At 43.3% G+C, this 27,092-nt stretch overlaps 1 pseudogene; it reads left to right on the plus strand.

Annotated features, from left to right (window-relative positions):
- The window catches only part of LOC100434266 (argininosuccinate synthase-like), an 83,887-nt pseudogene extending 74,296 nt beyond the window's left edge, over positions 1-9,591 (plus strand).
- Positions 9,592-27,092: the final 17,501 nt, after the last annotated feature.

Genomic DNA, 27,092 nt, shown 5'->3' on the forward strand with positions numbered 1-27,092 from the left:
TGGTATATATATATAACATTTTCTTTATCCGCCTGTTGATTGATGGGCATTTGGGCTGGTTCCATATTTTTGCAATTGCAAATTGTGCTGCTATAAACATGCATGGGCAAGTCTTTTTCATATAATACCTTCTTTTCCTCTGGGTGGATACCCAGGAGTGGGATTGCTGGATCAGTTGGTATATCTACTTTTAGTTCTTTAAGGAATCTCCACATTGTTTTCCATAGTGGGTGTAGTTCACTTAAAGGTGGTGGGATAATGAGGTGTGATCTATTTACAGCATGCAGCGTCAATCAGGTGTCGCTTATTTAGAGGATTGGGGTCAATTAGATGTGGTCTATTTAAAAGAGGTGTGGTTCCAAGAAAATGGGATAAATCAGATGTGGTCAATTTAAAGCAGGTAGGCTCCATCAGTTGTGGCTGATTTACAGCATGTGGGGGTCAATTGGGTGTGGCCTTTAAAGCAGGTGTGTACCAATCAGGCATGGTCTATTTAGAGCAGGTGGAATTGATCAGGTGTGGTTTATTTAGAGCATGTAGAGTCAGTCAGGTATGGATGATTTAAAGCAGGTGGGATAAAGCAGATGTGGTCTATTTAAAGCAGTGGGATTGATCAGATGTGTCTACATAAAGCAGGCAGGATCAATCAGGTGTGGTGTATTTAAAGCAGGTGCAATCACTGAGATATGGTCTATTCAAAGCAGGCAGGGTTGATCGGAGATGGTGTATTTAAAGCAGGTGGGATTAATCAGGTGTGGTTTACGTAGAGTTTATGTAGAGTCAATCAGGTATGGATGGTTTAAAGTAGATGAGATAAAGCAGGCGTGGTCTATTTAAAGCAGGTGAGATAAAGCAGGCGTGGTCTATTTAAAGCAGTGGGATTGATCAGATGTGTCTGCATAAAGCAGGCAGGATCAATCAGGTATGGCATATTGGTGGAATCACTGAGATGCGGGCTAGTCAAAGCAGGCAGGGTCAATCAGGTGTGGTCTATTTAAAGCAGATGGGATTGATCAGGTATGGTTTATTTAGAGCATGTAGAGTCAATCAAGTGTGGTGTATTTAAAGCAGGTGGGATAAAGCAGGTGTGGTGTACATTAAGCAGGCAGGGTCAATCAGGGATGGTCTATTTAAAGCAGGTGGGATTGATCAGGCGTGGTTTATGCAGAACATGTAGTCAATCAGGTATGGGTGACTTAAAGCAGGTGTGGTCTACATTAAGCAGGCAAGGTCAATTAGGTATGCTCTATTTAAAGAAGGTGAGATATAGCAGGCATGGTCTATTTAAAGCAGGTGAAATAAAGCAGGTGTGGTCTGTTTAAAGTAGTGGGATTGATCGGATGTGCCTACATAAAGCAGGCAGGGTCAATCAGGTGTGGTGTATTTAAAGCAGGCAGAATCGCTGCGATGTGGCCTATTCAAAGCAGGCAGGGTCAATCAGGTGTGGTCTATTTAAAGCAGGTGGGATTAATCAGGTGTGGTTTATGTAGAGCATGTAGAGTCAATCAGGTATGGGTGATCTAAAGCGGGTGGCATAAGAGAAAGCAGGTGTGGTATACATAAAGCAGGCAGGGTCAATCAGGTGGGCTCTATTTAAAGCAGGTGGGTCAGATCAGATGTGGTCAATTTAGAACAGGGAGGTTCATAGAGAGATTTCTGGCCCAGAAACAAGGATGAGGTGTATCCTGTTCCCAGCTCTGCATAATTGATAAAAATCCATCCAATCTCTAGGCAGCACAGATCTGTCTGTACTCCTAGAAGATTTGACTCAGTGGCCTACACAAAAAACACAGGCCCCAGTTGAGCTCTGAAATTCTCTTCTCTTCAGAGCTCCTCCTCATCCTAAATCCACTTCTGCTCAGACCTTGGTCTCCAAACCCGAGATCTCTCTTCTCCTTCCATGCAAATAACTATTTTTTGTTTTCGGAAAAGGAAATACTTGAATACGCTGTTGTGGCGGTGGCTGCTCTTCTACAGGCATAAACACGATTTCTTCTTCATGAAGCCCTCTCCCTGTGAATGTGTGAAGCTGATTTCAGATGAGCGCAGAGTGTGTTTAATTAAGGTGCTTCCTTTCCTGGCCAGCGTGCGGGACCCAGGAGCCATGTACGGTAGCTCGCTGGCCGGGCTCTCATCTCCCTCCCAAGCAGAGGGCGGAGGACACCAAGCAGTGGGATGTCCGCAGCCAGGAAAGCTTGGGGAAAAGGCTCTGTCTACTGCCAGGGACGAGGCTTCCTGCCGGAGTCTGAAGGGACTGTGGACGCCACATGGGAGACGGACCACGGTGGCGCATGGGTAGCATCACGGCCGCTTTCCACGCTGCGGCTTGGAGTGGTCCTTGTTTAGATTCCTTTAGGGAGGTTCCGGAAGGAGCTGGACGCTAAAGTGCGGTTATGTGTCCAGTGGGCTTGCTGGACGATGGTGTGGAGGGCCATAGCAGAGCCTTATGTTTTCCAGGTAGAGAATGAGTTTGAGAGCCAGGTAGGGGGTGGATCCCTCAGGAAAGGGGAGACAGGGCCTCTGATGGTCACAGGGCTGGGTGTATCAGCGGCATGTGGGATCCAGTTCATGTAAGGAGGGATGCGGCTGTAAGTAGGTCTGAAGACTCTGAAAGTACTGTTCCCCTTAGCAAAGATGGTGAGTGGCTGGGTGTGGGTGTCTGTGTGCCTCAGTGTCTGTTCTGTGTGTATCTGTGTGGTTTGGTGTGTGTATGCATGTGTGTATGTGTATATAGATGTGTTCTGTATGTCTGTGTATATGCCCCTGTATGTCTCTGTGAGCATGTATGTGTGTCTGCACTTTGTGTATGTGTGTGTCTGCATGTATGCACATGTGCGTTGTGTGTATTCTCGTATGTATTCATGTGTGTCTGTGTATGGGTGTGCACTGTAATAGGTGTGCTGTGTGTTTTACATATGTCTCTGTGTATACACATCTATGTGTGTATCAGTATGGGCATATATGTTCTCTGTGTGTCTGTGCATATGTGTCTGTGATACAGGTATGTGTCTATATATATGTCTCTGTGTGTCTGTGCCTATATAGATGCCTGTATGTGTGCCCAAGTGTGTCTGAGAGTGTCTGTGTCTGCATGTGTGTCTGTGTGTGTGTGTCTGTGTCCTGTGTATGTGCGCACATGTATGTATGTGTGTATGTGTGTTTCTGTATGTATTCATGTGTGTCTGTGGGTAAGTATGCATTGTGCTAGTGTACTGTGTGTTTTATGTGTGTCTCTGTGTGTATGCTTGTATGTGTGGATGAGTATGTGCCTATGTGTTCTATGTATGTCTGTGGTTTTGCATATGTGTTTGTGTATATATGCATGTGTGTATATATGTCTCTGTGTGTCTGTGTGTGTATGAAGATGTCCGTGTGTGTACCCAAGTGTGTTTGAGTGTCTGTGTGTTTGTCTGCCTGTGTGTCTCTGTGTGCATGTGTTTGTCTGTATATGTGTGTCTGTATATGTAAGTATGTGTGTTTCTGTGTGTTTATAGATACCTGTGTATGTGCCCAAGCATGTCTGAGAGTGTCTGCCTGTGTGTGTGTGTGTGTCTGTATGTGTGTCTGTATATGTAAGTCTGTGCAGACTGTCTGTGTGTTATAGATACCTATGTGTGTGCCTGAGCATGTTGTGTGTCTCTGTGTGTGTGTGTGTCTATTTGTATATGTGTGTCTGTATTTGTAAGTCTGTGTCTGTGTGTGTAGATACCTATGTATGCATCCGAGTGTGTTTGAGAGTGCCTGTTTTTGTCTGTCTGTGTGTCTCTGTGTGCGTGTGTGCCTGTATTTGTGTATCTGTGTATGGAGATGTGTCCATATCTGTGTGCGTATAGATACCTGTGTGTGTGCCTGAGCATGTTCGAGTGTGTCTCTGTGTGTGTGTGTGTTTGTATATGTGGGTCTGTATATGTAAGTCCGGGCACATCTGTCTGTGTGTGTATAGATACCTGTGTGTGTGCCTGGGCATGTTGGAGTGTGTCTCTGTGTGTGTGTGTGTTTCTTGGTGTATCTGTATATGGAGGTGTGTGCACATGTCTGTGTGCATATAGATACCTGTGTGTGTGCCTGGGCATGTCTGAGTGTGTCTGTGTGTATGTGTGTGTGTTTGCATATGTGTGTCTGTATATGTAAGTCCGTGCACGTCTGTCTGTGTGTGTATAGATACCTGTGTGTGTGCCTGGGCATGTTAGAGTGTGTCTCTGTGCGTGTGTCTGTATATGTAAGTCTGTGCACGTCTGTCTGTGTGTATAGATACCTGTGTGTGTGCCTGGGCATGTTGGAGTGTGTGTCTGTGTGTGTGCATGTGCATGCGTCAGTGGCTGGGCTTTCACTCTACCCTGGGCTACTGTGATGAAGCTTGTGGCTGGATTCCATGTGCACTTGCTCTCCTCACCCCTGGAACCCATAAGAAGAAACACAAGAGGAGGCGGATGCTTGCAGATCAGCATTACCCTGCTGACGAGTGAGCCCCAGGAGATGAGAGGAGGAACCGCATGCAAGGCGGTTCTTAACCTCTAATGCTTGAGTTGCTGGGACATGCAGTCCAGCTAGACAAACGCTGCCTTGCCCACGAGGGATTTTCTTAGTGATGCTCTGTGCCTGGATGCATCTGTCTCAGGCAGGCACCTGCATGTGAGCCCAGCACTCCAGGAGGACGCACGGGTCTGCAAGGCATGGTCCAAATTCCATAACTCAGGACTTCCTAGAAGGCTTTAAGGAAGCAGAGGAGTTTGGCTGGTTTGTTGTTTTCAGGACTCAACCCATTCATTTTACCAGCAATCAAGATGAGCATGGATTCTCACTGCACCTGCTCAGCAGAGAGGGCGGCATCCAAACCAGTGGATCTGCAGCTGTGGCCTCTGCAACAACAGCCTCAGCATCACCTTTGCCCATCCTAGCAACAAAGAGCCCCAGACTCCACTCCAGACCCAATGGAGCAGAAACGCTGGGGGCTTCACAACAGCCAAGCTATGGAAACAAGCAAAGTGTCTATGGATAGATGAATGAAGAAAGTGTGCTCTATGCGCACGATGGAATATTATTCAGCTTTAAAGCATTTCTCCTTTGTCCTGAGAATACTGCCCAGGCAGTGAGATGCATTTTTTTTCTAAACAGGAAATGTGTTAATAAACAAAGACGGGAAAAAGGAGATTCTGTCGTTTGCCGCAACATAGATGAACCTGGAGGACGTTCTACTTGATGCACACTCGTTGATGCAGTTTCTTCATAGTGTCATTGGTCTTTATATTTTGGTGTGTTTTTGCAGTGACTGGTACCTATTTTTCCCTTCCATACTTAGTGCTTCTTTCAGGAGCTCTTGCAGGGCAGGCCTGGTAGTAATGAAATCCCTCAGCATTTGCTTGTCTGGAAAAGATTTTATTTCTCCTTCGCTTGTGAAGCTTAGTTTGACTGGATATGAAATTCTGGGTTGAAAATCCTTTTCTTTAAGAATGTTGAGGCTGGGTGCAGTGGCTCACGCTTGTAATCCCAGCACTTTGGGAGGCTGAGGGGGACAGATCATGAGATCAGGAGATTGAGACCATCCTGGCTAACACAGTGAAACCCCGTCTCTACTAAAAATACAAAAAAATTAGCCGGGTGTGGTGGCGGGCGCCTGTAGTCCCAGCTACTCGGAAGGCTGAGGCAGGAGAATGGCGTGAACCCGGGAGGAGGAGCTTGCAGTGAGCCGAGATCACACCACTGCACTCCAGCCTGGGCGACAGAGTGAGACTCCGTCTCAAAAAAAAAAAAAAAAGAATGTTGAATATTGGTCCCCAATCTCTTCTGGCTTGTAGAGTTTCTGCTGAGAAGTCCACTGTTAGTCTGATGGGATTCCCTTTGTAGGTGACCTGACCTTTCTCTCTGGCTGCCCTTAACATTTTTTCTTCATTTCAACCTTGGAGAATCTGATGATTATGTGTCTTGGGGTTGATCTTCTCATGGAGTATCTTAATGGTGTTCTCTGTATTTCCTGAATTTGCATGTTGGCCTGTCTTTCTAGGTTGAGGAAGTTCTCCTGGATAATATCCTGAAGTGTGTCTTCCAGCTTGTTTCCATTCTCCCATCTCCTTCTGGTACTCCAATCAATCATAGGTTCGGTCTTTTTATGAAGTCCCATATTTCTTGGAGGCTTTGTTCATTCCTTTTCATTCTCTTTTCTCTATTCTTTTCTGCATGTCTTATTTCAGTAAGGTGGTCTTCAAACTCTGATATCCTTTCTTCTGCTTAGTTGATTCAGCTGTTGATACTTGTGTATGCTTCATGAAGCTCTTGTGCTGTGTTTTTCAGCTCCATTAGGTCATTTATGTTCCTCTCTAAACTGATCATTCTAGTTAGCAATTCATCGAACCTTTTATCAAGGTTCTTAGCTTCTTTGCATTGGGTTAGAACATGCTCTTTTAGCTCAGTGTAGTTTTTTATTACCCATTTTCTGAAGCCTACTTCTGTTAATTCATCCATCTGATCCTCCGTCCAGTTCTGTGTTGTGATCATTTGGAGGAAAAGAGGCACTCTGGCCTTTTGGGTTTTCAGCATTTTTTTTGTTATTCTTTCTCATCTTCATGAGTTGGTCTAGCTTCGGTCTTTGTGGCCGCTGACCCTTGGATGGGGTTTTTGTGGGGGCTTTGTTGTTGTTGTTGTTGATGCTGTTGTTGTCGCTTTCTGCTTGTTTGTTTTGCTTTCAATAGTCAGGTCCCTCTTCTGTAGGGCTGCTGCAGTTTGCTGGGGGTTCACTTCAGGCTCTATTCATCTGATTCACGCCCATGCCTGGAGATGTCACTCAAGGAGGCTGGATAAGAGCAAAGACGGGTGCCTGCTCCTTCTTCTGGGACCTCTGTCCTTCAGGGGCAACAACCTGATGCCAGTAGGATTGCTCCTATATAGGGCATCTGACAACCCCTGTCAGAGGGTCTCACCCCATTGGATGGCATGGGGAGCAGGCCCCATTTAACGAAGCACTTTGTCCCTTGGTGGAGGGGGTGTGCTTCACTGGGGGGGAAACTCACTCATCTGGGCTTCTGGATTCCTCATAGCTACCAGGAGGAGAGGCTAAGTCTGCTGGTCCACATAGACTGTGGCCACCCCTCCCGCTAGGTGCTAAGGCCCAGGGAGATCCAAATTCTGTCCCTGAGCCTCTGGATGGAGTTATTGGAGATCCTGAAGGAAAGCCCCACCCAATGAGGAAGGATGGGTCAGGGTTAGGCCTGAAGAGGCACTCTGGCTGCAGATTGCCACAGCCAGTGTGTTGGGCTGTGGGGACAAGTCTTGGGACCAAGCCATCCAGCCTCCCTGGCTCCAACAGGGGGAGAGCACAGCCTGGAGCTATAGAAATGGGTGACACCCTTCCCCTGCCCAGGGAGCTTAGCATGTTAGGCAGTCACAATGCTGGCTGCTGCCCCTTCCCCAAAGAGTTCAAAGGGCTTAGACAGCAGGCAGCCTAGACAGCAGGCAGCCGCAGCTAGTGCTGGTCGCCCCTCCCCCCAGGAGTTCGGTAGGCTTAAGCAGATTCCAGCTGAGAGGCTGTAAGAATCTGCCATTCCGGGGTTGGGACACTAGGTCCCGGTGGCATGGGTTTTGGGTTCATGAGTGGGATCTTCCGATCCATGGGTTGCATAGTTCCATGGAGAGAGCACAGTTTCCCCGGCTGGGTAGCAGGCTCACTCACCACCGCCCTTGGCTGAGGGGAAGGGGTTCCCCTTCCCTGTGTGACTCTCAGGTGGGCCGCCGCACCATACTATTCTTCCTTCTCTTCATGGGTTACCCCGGCCTTCTAGTCAATTTTGATGAGGGAACCTGGATGCCTTGGTTGTTGGTGAAGGATTTGCATGCTTTTTATGGTTTTCTCCATGGGAGCCTCTGAACGCGGCAGCTTCTAGTTGGCCATCTTGGCCCCGCCCCCACATCTTTCTTTAATGAAACGTTCGTGTGATTGGAAGCTGAGACCATTTAGAAATATTCTTTCCTAATGTGGATGTGAAAAGTCGTGTAAAGCCTGTCATTTTATTCCTTGAGTGATTGCTGAGGGTGAAGTAGGGTTGGGTTGTGCTTTCACTAAATACTTTTGGTAAGGACCATTTAGGATTGGGAGTTGTACCAAGGGCACCCCTTGTTCTTAGACCTTAGGATTTGGATTGATTTACACCACAGGTGTATTAGTCCGTTTTCATGCTGCTGATAAAGACATACCCGAGACTGGGAAATTTATAAAGAAAAAGAGGTTTAATGGACTCAAAGCTCCATGTGGCTGGGGAGGTCTGACAATCATGGCAGAAGGCGAAAGACACATCTTACATGGCAGCAGGCAAGCGAGAATGAGAGCCAAGCAAAAGGGGTTCCCCTTACTAAACCATCAGATCTCATGAGACTTATTCACCACCACTAGAACAGTCTGGGGGAAACTGCCACCATGTTTCAATTATCTCCCACCAGGTCCCTCCCACAACACATGGGAATTATATGGCAGCTACAGTTCAAGATGAGATTTGGGTGGGGACACAGAAAAACCATATCAACCACCTTATCTAGGTCTTCAACGTGTAGAATATGGTGGGTGGGACTTAGCCTCCATAATCACGTGAGCCAATTCCCATAATAAATATCATCTGTATCTATAGCTATAGCTATAGCTATAGCTGTCTGTCCTATTGCTTCTGTTTTTCTGGAGAACTCTAACAAATATATCCCTTATCAGATATATGATAGGCAAATATATCTTTTCATTCTGTGGTTTGTTTTTTCACTCTTTTGCTTGTGTCTTCTGATGAACAAAAGTTGTTGTTGTTTTTGGTGCAGTCCAGTTTACCTGTATTTTTTTTTTCCTTTTGTTGCCTGTGTCTTTCGTGGCATGGCCAACAAATTATCATAAATTTCCAAAACTTTTTCTAGACCATCTAATGTACATGGAGAGTGGAAAACATGAGATCTGGTTGGGCCTTTCTCTGCTCAGGATTTTCTGGATGCAGTCAGCCGTCCAGACAGCTGAGTGCAATGGCGCCTTCGCCCCATCTGTACCTCTGCAGAAGGTGGGCCCCTGCCAAAAAGACTGCATTTTCCAGGAGGGCAAGAGACAAGCCAATTTGGCAAAAGCACACAAGTGAAGTCAGTGGCTTTCTCCAGCCGACCATCTCCACTGGTGTTGCTGGCTGGCCCTTCACATCCAAGTGGCTTCACTGGTAATATCCTAAGAATAGCCCAATACATTAACCATCAACAATGCCAAACTTTCCAAGGCTCACTTTGAGAAAATTTCCTGTTTTTTCATTATCTTTTCCAATTTTTTTCTCAAACAAAAGTCTGTCAATCTGACCTCCTGATGAGAGTCTCTTTGTAGCTGCAAGAGGTCATATTCAGAAAGTAAGTGCCTGCAAAGATAACATTTTTCAAGAAGGTGCTTTTTTTTTTTCTTCTCCAGATGGTGACATATGGAGAATTAGCAGGGATGCTACAAACACCCCATCAGAGGGCTTTTGGTGGGGGGAAAGGTGACAGATAAAGCCAGTAAAGGATCTAAGATACCCTCCCAAATGTCCGCAGACAGGGCAGTTTCTCATCCCCACAGCTTTCAGCTTTCGCCTGCAGGTTCCAGACCGCTGATGTCAGCCCCTGGAAGGATTGAGGCACAGCTGTCTGCCCAGAGTCCCAGAGCACAGCACAGACATCTTCCAGGATTATAAATCGAGCAGCATGTCAGCAGTTCTCATGCCTAATACCTGCACCGGCTGCTTCTATGGGCCCAGGGAAGGACTTATTTCTCTGCTATGCTTTTATGGATGATTTCCTGGTTGTGGCAAGGGCTTCTGAGGCATGCATTCCTCAGCTGCCCTAATCAGATAGGTGCTTCATGCACAGTAGTTGTCACAGTGACATTTGTATTAGTCTGTTCTCACGCTACTAATAAAGACATACCCAAGACTGGGTAAGTTATAAAGAAAAAGAGGCTTAATGGACTCACAGTTCCACATTGCTGGGGAGACCTCACAATTACAGCACAAGGTGAAGGACACAAAGGCACATCTTACATGGTGGCAGGCGAGAGAGCTTGTTCAGGGGAATTCCACCTTATAAAACCATCAGATCCCATGAGACTTATTCACTGTCATGGGAACAGCACAAGAAAGACCCACTCCCATGATTCAATTACCTCCCACTGGCTCCCTCCCACAACATGTGAAAATTGTGGGAGCTACAATTCAAGATGAGATTTGGGTGGGGACACAGCCAAACCACATCAATATTTTTCCTGTTCTAATCCTTATGGAGCCAAATTGTGTTACCCTGAAACCTATCTCTGGCCAGAGAGTGCATTTATAATAAAAGCTATACTATTCTGGGGGAGAGAACCATCCATTCACCTCCTGGCTTGGACTTTAATCATATGTAAAATTTGGAAGCATGGAACTTTCTCAGAGGCTTCAAGAATCTGTATGTGTTTATGTGTGCATTTGAGACGGTATAGGCTTTTGAGCTACATTCACTGGGGTATCAGTGAAAATATTCAATAAAATGTTCATGCTCTGAAGAGAAATCCTTTGCCATTATCCATCGTGTCCCATTGATAGATGTGACACACAGATGTGGATGTGTTTGTTGAATCCGTTTTGGGACTTGATCTTTCACTATTTAAGCAATCTCACACTTATCAGTCAGAATTTTAGCTTGGTGAAATTTTTTTCTGTTGAAAGCCTGTTTGATGGTGTGTTGTAACTCAGGACTGATTTTAACATTAACCTCCTGTGTCTTATGTCGCCCATTCAAAACTCTCTGTTACCAACATAAAAACAACTGCCATTTGGATGCGCGATTTACTCTATAAAGAAAGGATGTTCTAATGAGCTGGATCTCTGCATTCTTGTTGGGAATTGCAGCTTAGGGAGCAAGAAAGAATGCAGAAGAAAATGGAGATGAGAGGAAAGAGAGGATTGCTTTGGAGGACACACACAGACACAGGTACATATACTAGCAGACACAGACACATGCTTACACTTATACAGAAACACATGCATACATACAACTGCATGCATGTACATATATACACACAACACACATGCATAGATAAACTTATGCAAAAACTAATGCATACTTAAATTTGTATGCATGCACATATATACACACAAACACATGCGTACATAAACTCAAGCAGAAACCCATGCATACATACACCTGCATGCATGCACATATATACACACAAATGCATGCATACATAAAATCATACAGAAACTCGTGCATACATATGCCTGCATTAATGTACACCCGTGCACTCATACATGGGAACACATGTACATATACAAACACACATACATAATACACTCATGCAGAAATGCATGCATTTGTGCATCTACACATACAAATATGAACACACAAAAACACATGTGCGTACACAAATTCATACAGAACATGCGCATACGGACACATAAACCTACAGAGTCTCAAGGTGAGTCACCCAGGTCAGGGCCAGATGGGGGACATAGCTGAGACTCAAAGGGTCCATATGGGTGGCAATGGAGCCCTGATCAGGCCAAAACCCCAGGTACACAGGCTGCAGGCTCCAGCCCCAGTGCCAGCAGCATGCAGGTGGATGAAGCCAGACAAGGCTCAAGCAGCAGCCCAGCTATTCTTCTGCTGAGCCTCCCTTAACTCAAGGCCTTCTCTCCATGGCTAAGATGTATTTTGCTCCCCACATTTCACTTCCAGACCTCAGCTTGAAGAAGCTCTTGGTGATGATGGCTGAGGGCAAGACATGAAGAATAAGCCACGCATTTCCCCAGAAGGAACCATGAACCTATGGACACACCAAGAGGGTCTCTGCTTTGCACTGAATTTACTCCACCCCATTCTTCCAGCTTAGTGGGAGATTTGCAGCCCTTCAGATTAGCGAACAGATACTAAGTGTGCACATTTTGCAGTTTGCATGCCTAAAAGTGAGTTCAGTAACCTTTGACACCCAATCCATCAGGGTGGTCCAGGAAGGACAGTTGTGGTCCAGGAAGGACAGCTAATGTTAACAGTGACTAATGGTGACCACCAAGGGCTCTATCCAATTGCATTTGCAAATTCAGCTTTTATCTCACTACCATAACCATGCACCACTGTAACCATCTGTGTCAATTCAGCACTTTTTCTATTTTAATTTTTATTGAGCTCTGACTAGGTGGGAAAATACTAAACTAGCCCATATGCCCACCTGGAAAAGAGCCCAGTGCTGGCAAAAGAGTAAGCTTATTTGTAGGACTGCATTCTACATTTCATCCATGTGCAAAAAAAAAGAAAAACTGAAAACATAAAACTCGAGAAGGACCACCTGATACAGGTGATTATTTTCTTTTTCTTTTTCTTTTTACTTTTGGGAAATATTTCACCAAACCATTTATTAGACTAATTAATGGAAGTGGGGAACCCTACCTTCAACACACAGAATACTGGCTGTTGGATATGTCCATCTGTTCAGGTCTCAATGTTTCTTTCCCTTCCCCCCAAATCCATATGACAAAGTTCTAACTGCCAGTGTGAGTGTATTTGGAATAATGTCTGTAAAAAGAAAAACCTTAGACAAATTAAATTTAACAGAGGTTAATTGAGCAAAGAATGATTCCCAAATCAGGCAGCACCCCAAAACCAGAATAGGTTCAATCTCTGGCATTGCTGCATGGTCAGAGATTTATGGACAGAAAAATGAAAGTGAGGCACAGAAACAGCTGGATTGGTTACACCTTGGCATTTACCTTATTTGAACATAGTTTGTACCATTGGCCACCTTTGGTCAAAACTTGGTGGTTAGCACAGGAGTGGATGCCAGTCCATTTGCATGTTTGCACATCTAGTTAGGTTACAGTGCACTGTGTGCAGAGAAACTTTGAGGCTGAACTTAAAATATGTGAGGAGGCAGCTTTAGGCTAAACTTAATTTAACAAGATGTAATTAAGATTCAATGATATTATGGTTTGGATGTGTCCCCACCCGAATCTCATCTTGAACTGTAGCTCCCATAATCCCCACGTCATGGGGGGGACCCAGTGGGAGATAATTGAATCATAAAGGTGGGTCTTTCCCATGCTGTTCTTGTGGTAGTGAATAAGTCTCACAAGATCTGATGGTTTTGTAAAGAGGCATTCCCCTGCGCATGCTCCCTTGGCTGCCGCCATGTAAGACAGGACTTTGCTCCTCCTTGGCTTCTGCCATGATTGTGAGGCCTCCCCAGCCATGTGGAACTGTGAGTCCATTAAACCTCTTTTTCTTTATAAATTACCCAGTCTTGGGTATGTCTTTATTAGCAGCCTGAGAACAGACTAATACCGATGTCATAAGGATGGAGACCTGATCCGATAGGATTAGTGTCCTTATAAGAAGACACTCTGGGGAGTTCACTCTCTCTCTCTCTGTCTCAATCTCTCTCTATATATATGTTTCTCTCCCTCCTTCCCTCTCTCCCTCCCTCCCTCACTCTGTCCATCTCACCCTGTCCACCATGTGAGGAACCAGCAAGGAGGCACTGTCTATGAACCAAGAACCAAGTCCTCACCAGACATTGAATCTGCCATGCCTTGGTCTTGAACATCCAGCCTTCAGAATTGTGAGCAATAAACATCTGTGGTCTAAGCCCCCAAGGCTATCACACTTTGTTGAGCATCCTGAGCTAAGAGACCATCTCTGGGTGTCTAACCCTTCACTTATCTATTGCTAGGTCAAATGGATCATACAATCTGCAATATGGTTGCATGATAGGCCTCCAAAGGAAGCAACTGGACATCGGCCAGCTGAAGAGGTCAGCCAGAGGATCCTACTGTGGTCGTTAAGGTACAGCTTCCACTTCCCATCCCCAGGACCCAGAGGAAGCACATGGGTACATGTGTAGGCAGTGTTTTAATTCTTCAGCATTTATTTTTGCCAAGATGGCAGAAGGGACACGGGAAGCAATTTGTTCCTCACTGATTTCTTCTGCATAGGCTCTGGGGTGAGTAATGCTCCCTGAGTGTGTACACCTGTGTGGGCCCAGCCAGCCCTGCTACCGGCGGCAGTGTGGCCTCGTAGGGGAAGGACTCGTGCTTTGCTGACAGGGTGGGGAACTTTCTGGTAAAATGCTCCTGGAATTAACATTTGACAGATTAACTGTGCTGGAAGACAGAGTCATAAACAGAGGGTTCTGGGGAACCACTGAGAGCCAGAAGAACCTCATGGTGGACATCTGTCATTTATCTATCTATCATCTATTTATCTATCTATCTATCTATCTATCTATCTATCATCTATCACCCATCTATCCGTCTATATCTATCTATTCATCTATCTATCCATCATCTGTCAATCCATCATCTATTTCTCTATGTATTTATCATCTGTCACCTATCTATCTATGTCTGTATCATCTATCACCCAGCTATTTATCTATCCATTATCTTTCTATCATCTATCTATATAAAATCTATTACCTATCTATCTATTCATCTATCATCTATCTATGTATCTATCCATCATCTCTCTATCTATTCCTACTATGGAAATGTGCTTCAGTGTGTAGTCAATCAGAGCTTCCCCATGCACAGATTTCATTTGGGTTCAGCACTCTGAGGGGTACATTATGAATGGTTTCAAAGGATTCGAGGTCAATCCTGGATATTCCCAGGTATAAGGAAAGCATTGTGGAAACTCAAGCTCTTATCCCTACCTTGTTTAGGCCAGATGCTAAATAGCCAAGTACACAGAGGTGTGTCTTGGGCTCTCTTTGAAACTCCAGGAACAGTCGTGTAGGCTCACATTCTCTTTGCCATCTGGCCATTTGTATGAATCCGGTTGATGATAACGCAGCACATCTAATAAGCAGGTACCTCCATAAGTTTCCTACCATTGATGCTACTGCATGGGCTGAAATATGTCATTCAGGAGCAAGAGTGAGGGAAACAATGGCCTTCCCAGTATGTGCAGGAAATAAGAGCTTCCTGTCAAGGAAGAGATGAGTCTGTTATTTAGCTTAAGCAGATTTCCATGTATCAGACAAACAACTATATTTAAACCAATGCATTTGGGAAAAAATATATATTGGAATATATAGTTCAGCATTGCAAAGAAACAATGCCTGAATTGTTGTGAGTTCTAGTATACGTCCACCAAATATCCTCTCCCTAACAATGGTGGGAAGGAACCGCACCTTTAGAATTCTCTGGGACCCAGGCCACAGGAACAACATCTAAATAAAATTGCTTTATACTCCTCTGATTGGGGAGAGTAGAAATTATGCTTTTTGCTCTCTGGGAAATTGCTAGGTATGCTTGCGATTCAGGAAAGTTCTTACCTCACTCATAGTTAGGTTGAAGCAGAGGCGTTGGAAAGACAAGAGGAGTGAATGTGATTTGAGGCTTTTAAGAATCAGTATCTGACATTTCTCCTAATAGAAAGTTTTTATTCCATGTGCACTTTCTTCCTCCACTGGAGACTTTGCTTGGAAGTGCCTCGTCTGACATTTGAGGACCCTTAACTTGATTGAGTTCATGTAGAGCTCTTGGGGTTGGGATGGGGAGCTTAGACTCCCCTTGGGTAGGGCCCTCTCAGCTTCCCTGAGAAAATATCTCAGCCAGACATTCGCTCTGGATAGACTTCCAAATTTTTCTCTATTGTGTCACTTTGGGCAATTTGAGTAACCTCAGAATATGAGGTAATTACAGCATTTTATTTCCTAATTCACCCAAATCTAATTGCATCCAAAGAGTTGCAATGCCCTTGGCTACAGCCTGAGATATTTCTGTAAAATCATGAAAGTTCACAAGAAAAGGATTAGTGGAATTTCTCTGAGCCAAAAAGCGGAGGAATCCATTGTTATCCTAAGAAGTCCCCAATGTAGAGGACACACATCAATAACAAGATATCCTTCTGTGACCTCAGAGAAATAGTCTCCGTTCGTGGCTTGGCCAACATCGTGGCATCAATGTCATCTCAATTAACTTGACTTTTCTTACACTTGGATAGTTGCTTCTATTCATCTTTAACCCCATTTTCTGCTTTCATGTCTGTGCAGGCATGAATTCATAGCTTCCAATCTTATAACTTTCTCATTGTCTTCACCAGATTCCCTATTATTTCCCTTTTCCTGATAGTCTTGGTAACAGCTGGAGTTACCCATACTCAAAAATCATAATTTAAAAAGTCTTCATGAATGAGGAGGGAAGAACCAAGAAGGATATCTGGCCTACCACCTTTGCAGAATTCTGTCCAAAAGAATGACTCAATATTGTAACTTAAAGCTATCTCCTATTTCCAAGCAGACAAGATCATTGTGCTCTCCCACAGTGTCAAAGAATTCATGCTCTCTTTCTTTCCTTCTTCACACATTTCCATTCTCACTATACTCGGCCCACACCTAGCACATTGACTGGTATACACCAGGCACTCAAACAGTGTCTTCGCTTCATGAATGAACGCATTTTACCTTTACCCAATGATATCATAACTGATAAGAGTTCTCGGTTTGATTTTCTTTAATGTATTTATGGAGTACTTCGAAATTTCCTACAGAGTTATAGTAGCCAAAACAGCAAGGTAATGATATAAAACCGGTCACACAGACCAATGAAACAGACTAGGGCACCCAGAAATAAATCCACAGATCTAAAGCGAACTCATTTTTCACAAAGGTGCCACAAACATACTTTGAGGAAAAGACAGTCCCTTCAATAAATGGTGCTGGGAAAACTGGATATCCACATATGGAAGAATAAAACTAAACCCCTATCTCTTACCATATACAACAATCAAAATAAAATGGATTAAGGTCTTACTTTTTTTTTCTTTTTCATATCTGTTTTATTTCAGCCCTCTAAGAAAGTTAATTTTCTAACGCTTCCCTTTGACAAGCTATCTTCTTCACTGCCTTGGTTGTCAATGTCTACCATTTTCTCTTCCACTAAATATTCACAGTCATTTTCCTCCTTTGTGGGGGGCCAGTCCTAGTGATATTTCCCAGCCTGATCTTTTTTTTTTTCTGTTTATTCAGCATCTTTTTTGGTTAATGGAAACAGCTTAGGAACATTTATAAATGTGGTTCAACATTCCAATCTGTTTCCATAATCCTTTTTGACTTCTCTCAAGTAAGCAAGTGATGGCTAAGTGTTTCCAGGCCTGCGGACATTTTCCTGAGGATATCCTGAGGGAAATGTGGAATCTTCTTGGGCTTTTCCTGAAATTCAGCTCATGAGCTCCCAAAATGCCTGCTACAACCATGCACATGGAGTCTCCTCATCTGAAAATAACATTAGATACACTCAGACTGAATTGCCTGCTCATGGAAATGTTTCATCTTCATCTTTGGCAGGAAACCAGGTGATTCACACAAAGACAGGTCCTAATTAATCACCGGCAAGACCCAATCTCTCTAGCCAATTATATGACTTGCCAATTATTTTGCTTTAAAGCCTTATAAATCAAATGAATTTGCTTCTTCCCTCCTTCTCCCAGTTCCTGTTTTTTCTTGCCTTCCTGTAACCTCTTCCCTTCTTAGGGAAGCCACTTTCTTATCTATTATATAATTCTGGGGAAGAAAAATCTCTTTCAATTAGCGTTTAAACATGTCTTCTATGCACGTACCTGCACACATGTTGCCATTGGCTAAATGGTGTGGAACTATCAGAATGATGTCTGTAAACTACAGACTATCCTAATCTTGTTGGATATTTGAGTGTGTTTATAGGTGCACTAGCAAATTTTAATGAGCCCTGATAGCAGCAATATGAACACGTTGCCAGAATTATTCTAACACGTGTGAACTAACATGTTCACACTTCTACTGCTTCTAACAGACATAACCTTAAACCCATGAATTTCTATTTTTAAAGGAGTCTGTGGATGTTTCCTGTATCACATGACAGAAACATAGATGCTGCATCATAGCATCTGGTAAGCATTGACGGCAAGCCATGTCACATCCTTAGTTGCAGCTGCTCCTCGAACAGGAATTGGCTTCTCTCCAAATATTCCGTGAGGAGAATATGCTGATACTGCTTTGACACTGAAGACATCTCACTGAAAGAAAAAAAAAAAGTATATATATATTTAAGGTTTTGCCAAGGAAACAAAATATTCAGGGAAAAAAAATGATTGCTTGAACTCCATAAGATCATTTCTGCCTTTTGTACAAAGGTCTGTGTTTTCTGTGGACATCCAGAATCGCAGCTAATGTAATAGCGAGATGCCTCTCCCATTTCCAAAGTGCTGTGGAGATGTGCTTGCAAAAGATGCAGCAGTCCAGGGAGGGCCACTTTCTCCAAGAACGGCAACAGCGCTCCAATCAGACCCTCTTTCCAGGGCAGCCTTTCTGTTGAGCTTAATGGCAAGGGTCTAGTAAATAGAGGAGAGTGAGTGACTTTCTCCTTGCTGTCCTTGGGTCAGCTGCAGGGTTGCATCCTTGCAACTCTGTGAATGCCATAAACCAGGAGTCCATGAGCTGGTATTGGTCACGGCCTGTTAGGAACCGGGCCACACAGCAGTAGGTAAGTGGGGGCAAGTGAGCAAAGCTTCACTGTATTTACAGATGCTCCCCATCGCTCACATGACTGCCTGAGCTCTGCCTCCTGTCAGATCAACAGTGGTATTAGATTCTCATAGGAATGTGAACCCTACTGTGAACTGCCCATGCAAGAGAGCTAGGTTGTGCGCTCCTTATGAGAATCTAATGCCTGATGATCTGTCACTGTCTCCCATCACCCCCAGATAGGACCATCTAGTTGCAGGAAAACAAGCTCAGGGCTCCCACTGATTCTACATTACGGTGAGTTGTATAATTATTTTATTCTGTATTACAATGTAATAATCATAGAAATCGCTGCACAATAAATGTAATGTGCTTAAATCATCCAGAAACAATCCCCCCACCACCCCCTGGTCCATGGAAAAATTGTCTTCCATGAATTCGACTCCTGGTGTCAAAAAAACTGGGGACCACTGCCATAACCACTGATCTCCATTCCTAACAAAATGACACATGCACGCATCTCACAGCGGAAAAGTTTAGTTCCATCTTTTCCCTCCTAAGATCACCAGCCAATCTACTTGATTGGCAAAGTTGATGAGCGAGGAAATATCCAAACTCCACCTCCCAACATCTCATTTCCTACAAAGCAATGCTACAATAATCAATTAGGATGGGATGTCTCCTATTAGGATTCCATTCAAGCTTTGTAATTTTTGCTCTGTGTCAGGATTTCCTCGTCAGTTCAATTTGAAAGAGTACGTGTGTCCTGAAAGACTGCTATGTGAGGCAGGACTCAAGTCTGGAGGCCGGACTCACAGACCAGACCAAACTGAGGACTAGCTAAAACAGGGAAGGAACAGAAGCACCTTCCCATAAGACACACCCACCAGTAGGCCATGTCAGTTCACCATTGCCATGGCAACACTCAGAAGTTACCATGCCTTTCTATGGCAAAGACTGGTGACTCAAAAGTTACCACACTTTTCTACAAATTTCTGCATAATCCACCCTTTGGTTTGCATGTAATTAAAAGTGGATAAAAATATGACTGCAGAACTGCCTCTGAGCTGCTACTCTCAACCCACTGCCTATGGGGTAGCCCCATTCTGCAGGAGCAGCCATGGAACTATGACATTGTAGCCAGAGCTGTAATACTGTAGCCAAGCTGTAACACTGTAGCCGGACCTGTAACACTGTAGCCAAGCTATAACACTGTAGCCAGACCTGTAACACCGTAGCCAGAGCTGTAACACTGTAGCCGGAGCTGTAACACTGTAGCCAGAGCTGTAACACTGTAGCCGGAGCTGTAACACTGTAGCCGGAGCTGTAACACTGCCACCTCAATAACTATGATTTCTTGCACCACCTGCTCACTCTTGAATTCTTTCCTCTGTGAAGCCAAAAACTTTTCCTGAGCTAAACCACAATTTGGGGCTCACCTACCCTGCATCAAGGCCACCCTCCAGGGTCTGCAGAATCTCTAAAAAGCTGAGCTCAGTATGGCAGACTCAGTATGGCAGAAAGGAAGTAACTGGCAGTCTTGTGGGCTGGCTGCAGCATTTACAGGTGTATAAGGTTGCTCTGCCGTGGGACAGTGTTGACTGGGGATGTTTCTGGATGGGGGGAAATCACTTTGGGATGCACACAGAAATCCCCTGGAGACAGAAGCTGAACAATAGAGCCCTGATGATAAGTTATGACAATCATTATCAGCTGAAACTCTTCATGACAACCCCGTAGAATAAAGATGATTGGGATATACAAACGTGATTTTGTGTTTAGGAACTCATCACGGCACACAAGACATGCTCACCATTGTTTCATTTCCTTTTTATTTGTATTAAATTAACATGACACATCATGAACTCTTTTAAAGTGCACAATTATCCAGGTGCAGTGCCTCATGTCTATAATCCCAGCATTTTGGGAGGCAGAGGCAGGTGGATTACTTGAGGCCAGGAGTTCGAGACCAGTCTGGGCAACATGGTGAAACCCTGTCTCTACTAAAAATACAAAAATTAGCCAGGCATGGTGGCAGGCACCTGTAATCCCAGCTACTCGGAGGGCTGACACAAGAGGATCGCTTGAACCCAGGAGGAGGAGGTTGCAGTGAGCCGAGATCAAGCCGTTGCACTCCAGCCTGGGCAATGGAGTGAGACTCTGTTTCAGAAAAAAAAAAAAAAAAAAAGAATAAAGTGCACAATTCAGTGGTGTTTATTACACTTGCAGTACTGTGCAACCACCACCACTATCTGGTTTCAGAATTTCGTCATTACCCCAAAAGGAAACCCCATATCCACTAAGCAGTCGTTCTGCATTCCCTCTGCTCCCAAGCCCTGCGTATAACTACCACTCTGCTTTCTGGGCTTTGAGATTTAGTGATTTTGGATATTTCATGTAAATGCAATCATGTACTATGGGGTCTTTTGTGGCTGGGTTCTCTCACTTCTTGTAGTGTTTTTGAGGTACATCCATGTTATACCATGTGTCAAGACTTCATTCCTTTTCATGACTGAATAAAATCCCGGGAGACAGACAGACCACAATTTATTTCATTTTCTTTCCTACTCTTGGTAGGGTGGCTTTGTCCTGGCTTTCCTCAGACAGTTCTAATTTACATCAATGCTCATGAAATTAATAAACACCACGCCCCCCTTTAATCACCCACAATGTGGGTGACAAATTGCAAGATTGCTGTAGTTTGGGGATATATCAATGTAAAAATCACAAAACCAGGTGTGTTTTTTTATATCCTTGCTAACAGCTTTGTTCATAGACCATACCATGAGACTCTTAAGAAAAAATCATCAAAAAACAAAAATGTGCTATTTGGGGCTGCATTTGTAGGCATTGTATAATTCTGGGGTCACTTGAGGAATAAAATTTTCATTATCATCTACCAAGCCTCCATGTCCAATGAAGGGAGGAACATGAGGGAGTTATTTGGCAAATTCGGGCAAGAAATCTTATCTCATCTTTGTGTTTATGAAATGATGAAGACTTCTGTCTTGAATGAGGACTCTGTAGTTCACTTAGGTCCATGTGTGTAACATTCTGGTTTACGTCCTATCAGGATGCCCATTTTCTTAGTAATTAGAGCATTTCTATTTTTTTTTTTAATTATACTTTAAGTTCTAGGGTACAGGTGCACAACGTGCAGGTTTGTTACACATGTATACATGTGCCATGTTGGTGTGCTGCACCCATTAACTCATCATTTACATAAGGTATATCTCCTAATGCTATCCCTCCCCCCTCCGCCCACCCCACGACAGGCCCCGGTGTGTGATGTTCCCTTTCCTGTTCCAAGTGTTCTTATTGTTCAATTCCCACCTATGAGGGAGAACAGGCGGTGTTTGGTTTTTTGTCCTTGCAATAGTTTGCTGAGAATGATGGTTTCCAGCTTCATCCATGTCCCTACAAAGGACATGAACTCATCATTTTTTATGGCTGCTTAGTATTCCATGGTGTGTATGTGCCACATTTTCTTAATCCAGTCTATCATTGATGGACATTTGGGTTGGTTCAAAGTCTTTGCTGTTGTGAATAGTGCCACAATAAACATACATGTGCATGTGTCTTTATAGCAGCATGATTTATAATCCTTTGGGTATATACCCAGTAATGGGATGGCTGGGTCAAATGGTATTTCTAGTTCTAGATCCTTGAGGAATCGCCACACTGTCTTCCACAGTGGTTGAACTAGTTTATAGTTCCACCAACAATGTAAAAGTGTTCCTATTTCTCCACATCCTCTCCAGCACCTGTTGTTTCCTGACTTTTGAATGATTGCCATTCTAACTGGTGTGAGATGGTATCTTATTGTGCTTTTGATTTGCATTTATCTGACAGCCAGTGATGATGAGCATTTTTTCATGTGTCTGTTGGCTGCATAAATGTCTTCTTTTGAGAAGTGTCTGTTTATTTCCTTTGCCCACTTTTTGATGGGGTTGTTTGTTTTTTTCTTGTAAGTTTGTTTGAGTTCTTTGTAGATTCTGGATATTAGCCCTCTGTCAGATGAGTAGATTGCAAAAATTTTCCCCCATTCTGTGGGTTGCCTGTTCACTCTGATGGTAGTTTCTTTTGCTGTGCAGAAGCTCTTTAGTTTAATTAGATCCCATTTGTCAATTTTGGCTTTTGTTGCCATTGCTTTTGGTGTTTTAGACATGAAGTCCTTGCCCATGCCCATGTCCTAAATGGTATTACCTAGGTTTTATTCTAGGGTTTTTATCGTTTTAGGTCTAACATTTAAGTCTTTAATCCATCTTGAATTAATTTTTGTATAAGATGTAAGGAAGGGATCCAGTTTCAGCTTTCTACATATAGCTAGCCAGTTTTCCCAGCACCATTTATTAAATAGGGAATCGTTTCCCCATTTCTTGTTTTTGTCAGGTTTGACAAAGATCAGATGGTTGTAGATGTGTGGTATTATTTCTGAGGGCTCTGTTCTGTTCCATTGGTCTATATATCTGTTTTGGTACCAGTACCATGCTGTTTTGGTACCAGTACCATGCTGTTTTGGTTACTGTAGCCTTGTAGTATAGTTTGAAGTCAGGTAGCGTGATGCCTCCAGCTTTGTTCTTTTGGCTTAGGATTGTCTTGGCAATGTGGGCTCTTTTTTGGTTCCATATGAACTTTAAAATAGTTTTTTCCAATTCTGTGAAGAAAGTCATTTGGATAGCACTGAATCTATAAATTACCTTGGGCAGTATGGCCATTTTGACGATATTGATTCTTCCTATCCATGAGCATGCAATGTTCTTCCATTTGTTTGTGTCCTCTTTTATTTCGTTGAGCAGTGGTTTGTAGTTCTCCTTGAAGAGGGCCTTCACATCCCTTGTAAGTTGGATTCCTAGGTGTTTTATTCTCTTTGAAGCAATTGTGAATGGGAGTTCACTCATGATTTGGCTCTCTGTTTGTCTGTTGTTGGTGTATAAGAATGCTTGTGATTTTTGCACATTGATTTTGTATCCTGAGACTTTGCTGAAGTTGCTTGTCAGCTTAAGGAGATTTTGAACTTAGACGATGGGGTTTTCTAAATATACAGTCATGTCATCAGCAAACAGGGACAATTTGACTTCCTTTTCTCCTAATTGAATACCATTTATTTCTTTCTCCTGCCTGATTGTCCTGGCCAGAATTTCTAACACTATGTTGAATAGGAGTGGTGAGAGAGAGCATCCCTGTCTTGTGCCAGTTTTCAAAGGGAATGCTTCCAGTTTTTACCCATTAGTATAATATTGGCTGTGAGTTTGTCATAAATAGCTCTTATTATTTTGAGGTACATCCCATCAATACCTAATTTATTGAGAGTTTTTAGTATGAAGAGCTGTTGAATTTTGTCAAAGGCCTTTTCTGCATCTATTGAGATAATCATGTGGTTTTTGTCTTTGGTTCTGTTTATATGCTGGATTATATTTATTGGTTTGCATATGTTGAACCAGCCTTGCATCCCAGGGATGAAGCCTACTTGATCATGGTGGATAAGCTTTTTGATGTGCTACTGGATTCGGTTTGCCAGTATTTTATTAAGGATTTTTGCATCAATGTTCATCAAGGATATTGGTCTAAAATTCTCTTTTTTTGTTGTAACTCTGCCAGGCTTTGGTATCAGGATGATGCCAGCCTCATAAAATGAGTTAGGGAGGATTCCCTCCTTTTCTGTTGATTGGAATAGTTTCAGAAGGTATGGTACCAGCTCCTCCTTGTACCTCTGGTAGAATTCGGCTGTGAATTCATCGGGTCCTGGACTTTTTTTGGTTGGCAGGCTATTAATTATTGCCTCAATTTCAGAGCCTGTTATTGGTCTCTTCAGGGATTCAACTTCTTCCTGGTTTAGTCTTGGGAGGGTGTATGTGTCCAGGAATTTATCCATTTCTTCTAGATTTTCTAGTTTATTTGCATAGAGATGTTTATAGTATTCTCTGATGGTAGTCTGTATTTCTGTGGGATCAGTGGTGATATCCCCTTTATCATTTTTTATTGCATCTATTTGATTCTTCTCTCTTTTTTTCTTTATTAGTCTTGCTAGCAGTCTATCAATTTTGTTGATCTTTTCAAAAAACCAGCTCCTGGATTCATTGATTTTTTTGAAGGGTTTTTTTGTGTCTCTATTTCCTTCAGTTCTGCTTTGATCTTAGTTATTTCTTGCCTTCTGCTAGCTTTTGAATGTGTTTGCTCTTGCTTCTCTAGTTCTTTTAATTGTGATGTTAGGGTGTCAATTTTAGATCTCTCCTTCTTTCTCTTGTGGGCATTTAGTGCTATCAATTTCCCTCTACCCACTGCTTTAAATGTGTTCCAGAGATTCTGGTATGTTGTGTCTTCGTTCTCATTGGTTTCAAAGAACATCTTTATTTCTGCCTTCATTTCGTTATGTACCCAGTAGTCGTTCAGGAGCAGGTTGTTGAGTTTCCATGTAGTTGAGCAGTTTTGAGTGAGTTCCTTAATCCTGAGTTCTAGTTTGATCGCACTGTGATCTGAGAGATAGTTTGTTATAATTTCTGTTCTTTTACATTTGTTGAGGAGTGCTTTACTTCCAACTATGTGGTCAATTTTGGAATAAGTGTGGTGTCGTGCTGAGAAGAATGTATAGTCTGTTGATTTGTAGTGGAGAGTTCTGTAGATGTCTATTAGGTCCGCTTGGTGCAGAGCTGAGTTCAATTCCAGGATATCCTTGTTAACTTTCTGTCTCATTGATCTGTCTAATGTTGACAGTGGAGTGTTAAATTCTCCCATTATTATTATGTGGGAGTCTAAGTCTCTTTGCAGGTCACTAAGGACTTGCTTTATGAATCTGGGTGCTCCTGTATTGGGTGCATATATGTTTAGGATAGTTAGCTCTTCTTGTTGAATTGATCCCTTTACCATTATGTAATGGCCCTCTTTGTCTCTTTTGATCTTTGTTGGTTTAAAGTCTGTTTTATCAGAGACTAGGATTGCAACCCCTGTCTTTTTTTGTTTTCCATTTGCTTGGTAGATCTTCCTCCATCCCTTTATTTTGAGCCTATGTGTCTCTGCACGTGAGATGGGTTTCCTGAATACAGCACACTGATGAGTCTTGACTCTTTATCCAATTTGCCAGTCTGTGTCTTTTAATTGGAGCATTTAGCCCATTTACATTTAAGGTTAATATTGTTATGTGTAAATTTGATCCTGTCATTATGATGTTAGCTGGTTATTTTGCTCGTTAGTTGATGCAGTTTCTTCCTAGCATCGATGGTCTTTACAATTTGGCATGTTTTTGCAGTGGCTGGTACTGGTTGTTCCTTTCCACGTTTAGTGCTTCCTTCAGGAGCTCTTGTACGGCAGGCCTGGTGGTGACAAAATCTCTCAGCATTTTCTTGTCTGTAAAGGATTTTATTTCTCCTTCACTTATGAAGCTTAGTTTGGCTGGATATGAAATTCTGGGTTGAAAATTCTTTTCTTTAAGAATGTTGAATATTGGCCCCCCCCCTTCTGGCTTGTAGAGTTTCTGCCGAGAGATCCGCTGTTAGTCTGATGGGCTTCCCTTTGTAGGTAACCCGACCTTTCTCTCTGGCTGCCCTTAACATTTTTTCCTTCATTTCAACTTTGGTGAATCTGACAATTATGTGTCTTGGAGTTGCTCTTCTCGAGGAGTATCTTTGTGGCGTTCTCTATATTTCCTGAATTTGAATGTTGGCCTGCCTTGCTAGGTTGTAGAAGTTCTCCTGGATAATATCCTGCAGAGTGTTTTCCATCTTAGTTCCATTCTCCCTGTCACTTTCAGGTACACCAATCAGATGTAGATTTGGTCTTTTCACATAGTCTCATATTTCTTGGAGGCTTTGTTCATTTCTTTTTACTCTTTTTTCTCTAAACGTCTCTTCTCGCTTCATTTCATTCATTTGATCTTCAATCACTGATACCCTTTCTTCCAGTTGATCGAATCGGCTACTGAAGCTTGTGCATTTGTCACGTAGTTCTTGTGCCATGGTTTTCAGCTCCATCAGGTCATTTAAGGACTTCTCTACACTGGTTACTCTAGTTAGCCATTCGTCTAATCTTTTTTCAAGGTTTTTTGCTTCTTCGCCATGGGTTCGAACTTCCTCCTTTAGCTCGGAGAAGTTTGATCATCTGAAGCCTTCTTCTCTCAACTCGTCAAAGTCATTCTCCTTCCAGCTTTGTTCTATTGCTGGCAAGGAGGTGCTTTCCTTTGGAGGGGGAGAGGCACTCTGATTTTTAGAATTTTCAGTTTTTCTGCTCTGTTTTTTCCCCATCTTTGTGGTTTTATTTACCTTTGGTCTTTGATGATGGTGACGTACAGATGGGGTTTTGGTGTGGATGTCCTTTCTGTTTGTTAGTTTTCCTTCTAACAATCAGGACCCTCAGCTGCAGGTCTGTTGGAGTTTGCTGGATGTCCACTCCAGACCCTGTTTGCCTGAGTATCAGCAGTGGAGGCTGCAGAACAGCGAATATTGCTGAACAGCAAATGTTGCTGCCTGATCATTCCTCTGGAATCTTCATCTCAGAGGGGTACCTGGCCTTGTGAGGTGTCAGTCTGCCCCTACTGGGGGGTGCCTCCCAGTTGGGCTACTCAGGGGTCAGGGACCCACTTGAGGAGGCAGTCTGTTCTCAGATCTCAAACTCCGTGCTGGGAGAACCACTCCTCTCTTGAAAGCTCAGA

This window comes from Pongo abelii, chromosome X, assembly GCF_028885655.2.
Source record: "Pongo abelii isolate AG06213 chromosome X, NHGRI_mPonAbe1-v2.0_pri, whole genome shotgun sequence".
NCBI lineage: Eukaryota > Metazoa > Chordata > Mammalia > Primates > Hominidae > Pongo > Pongo abelii.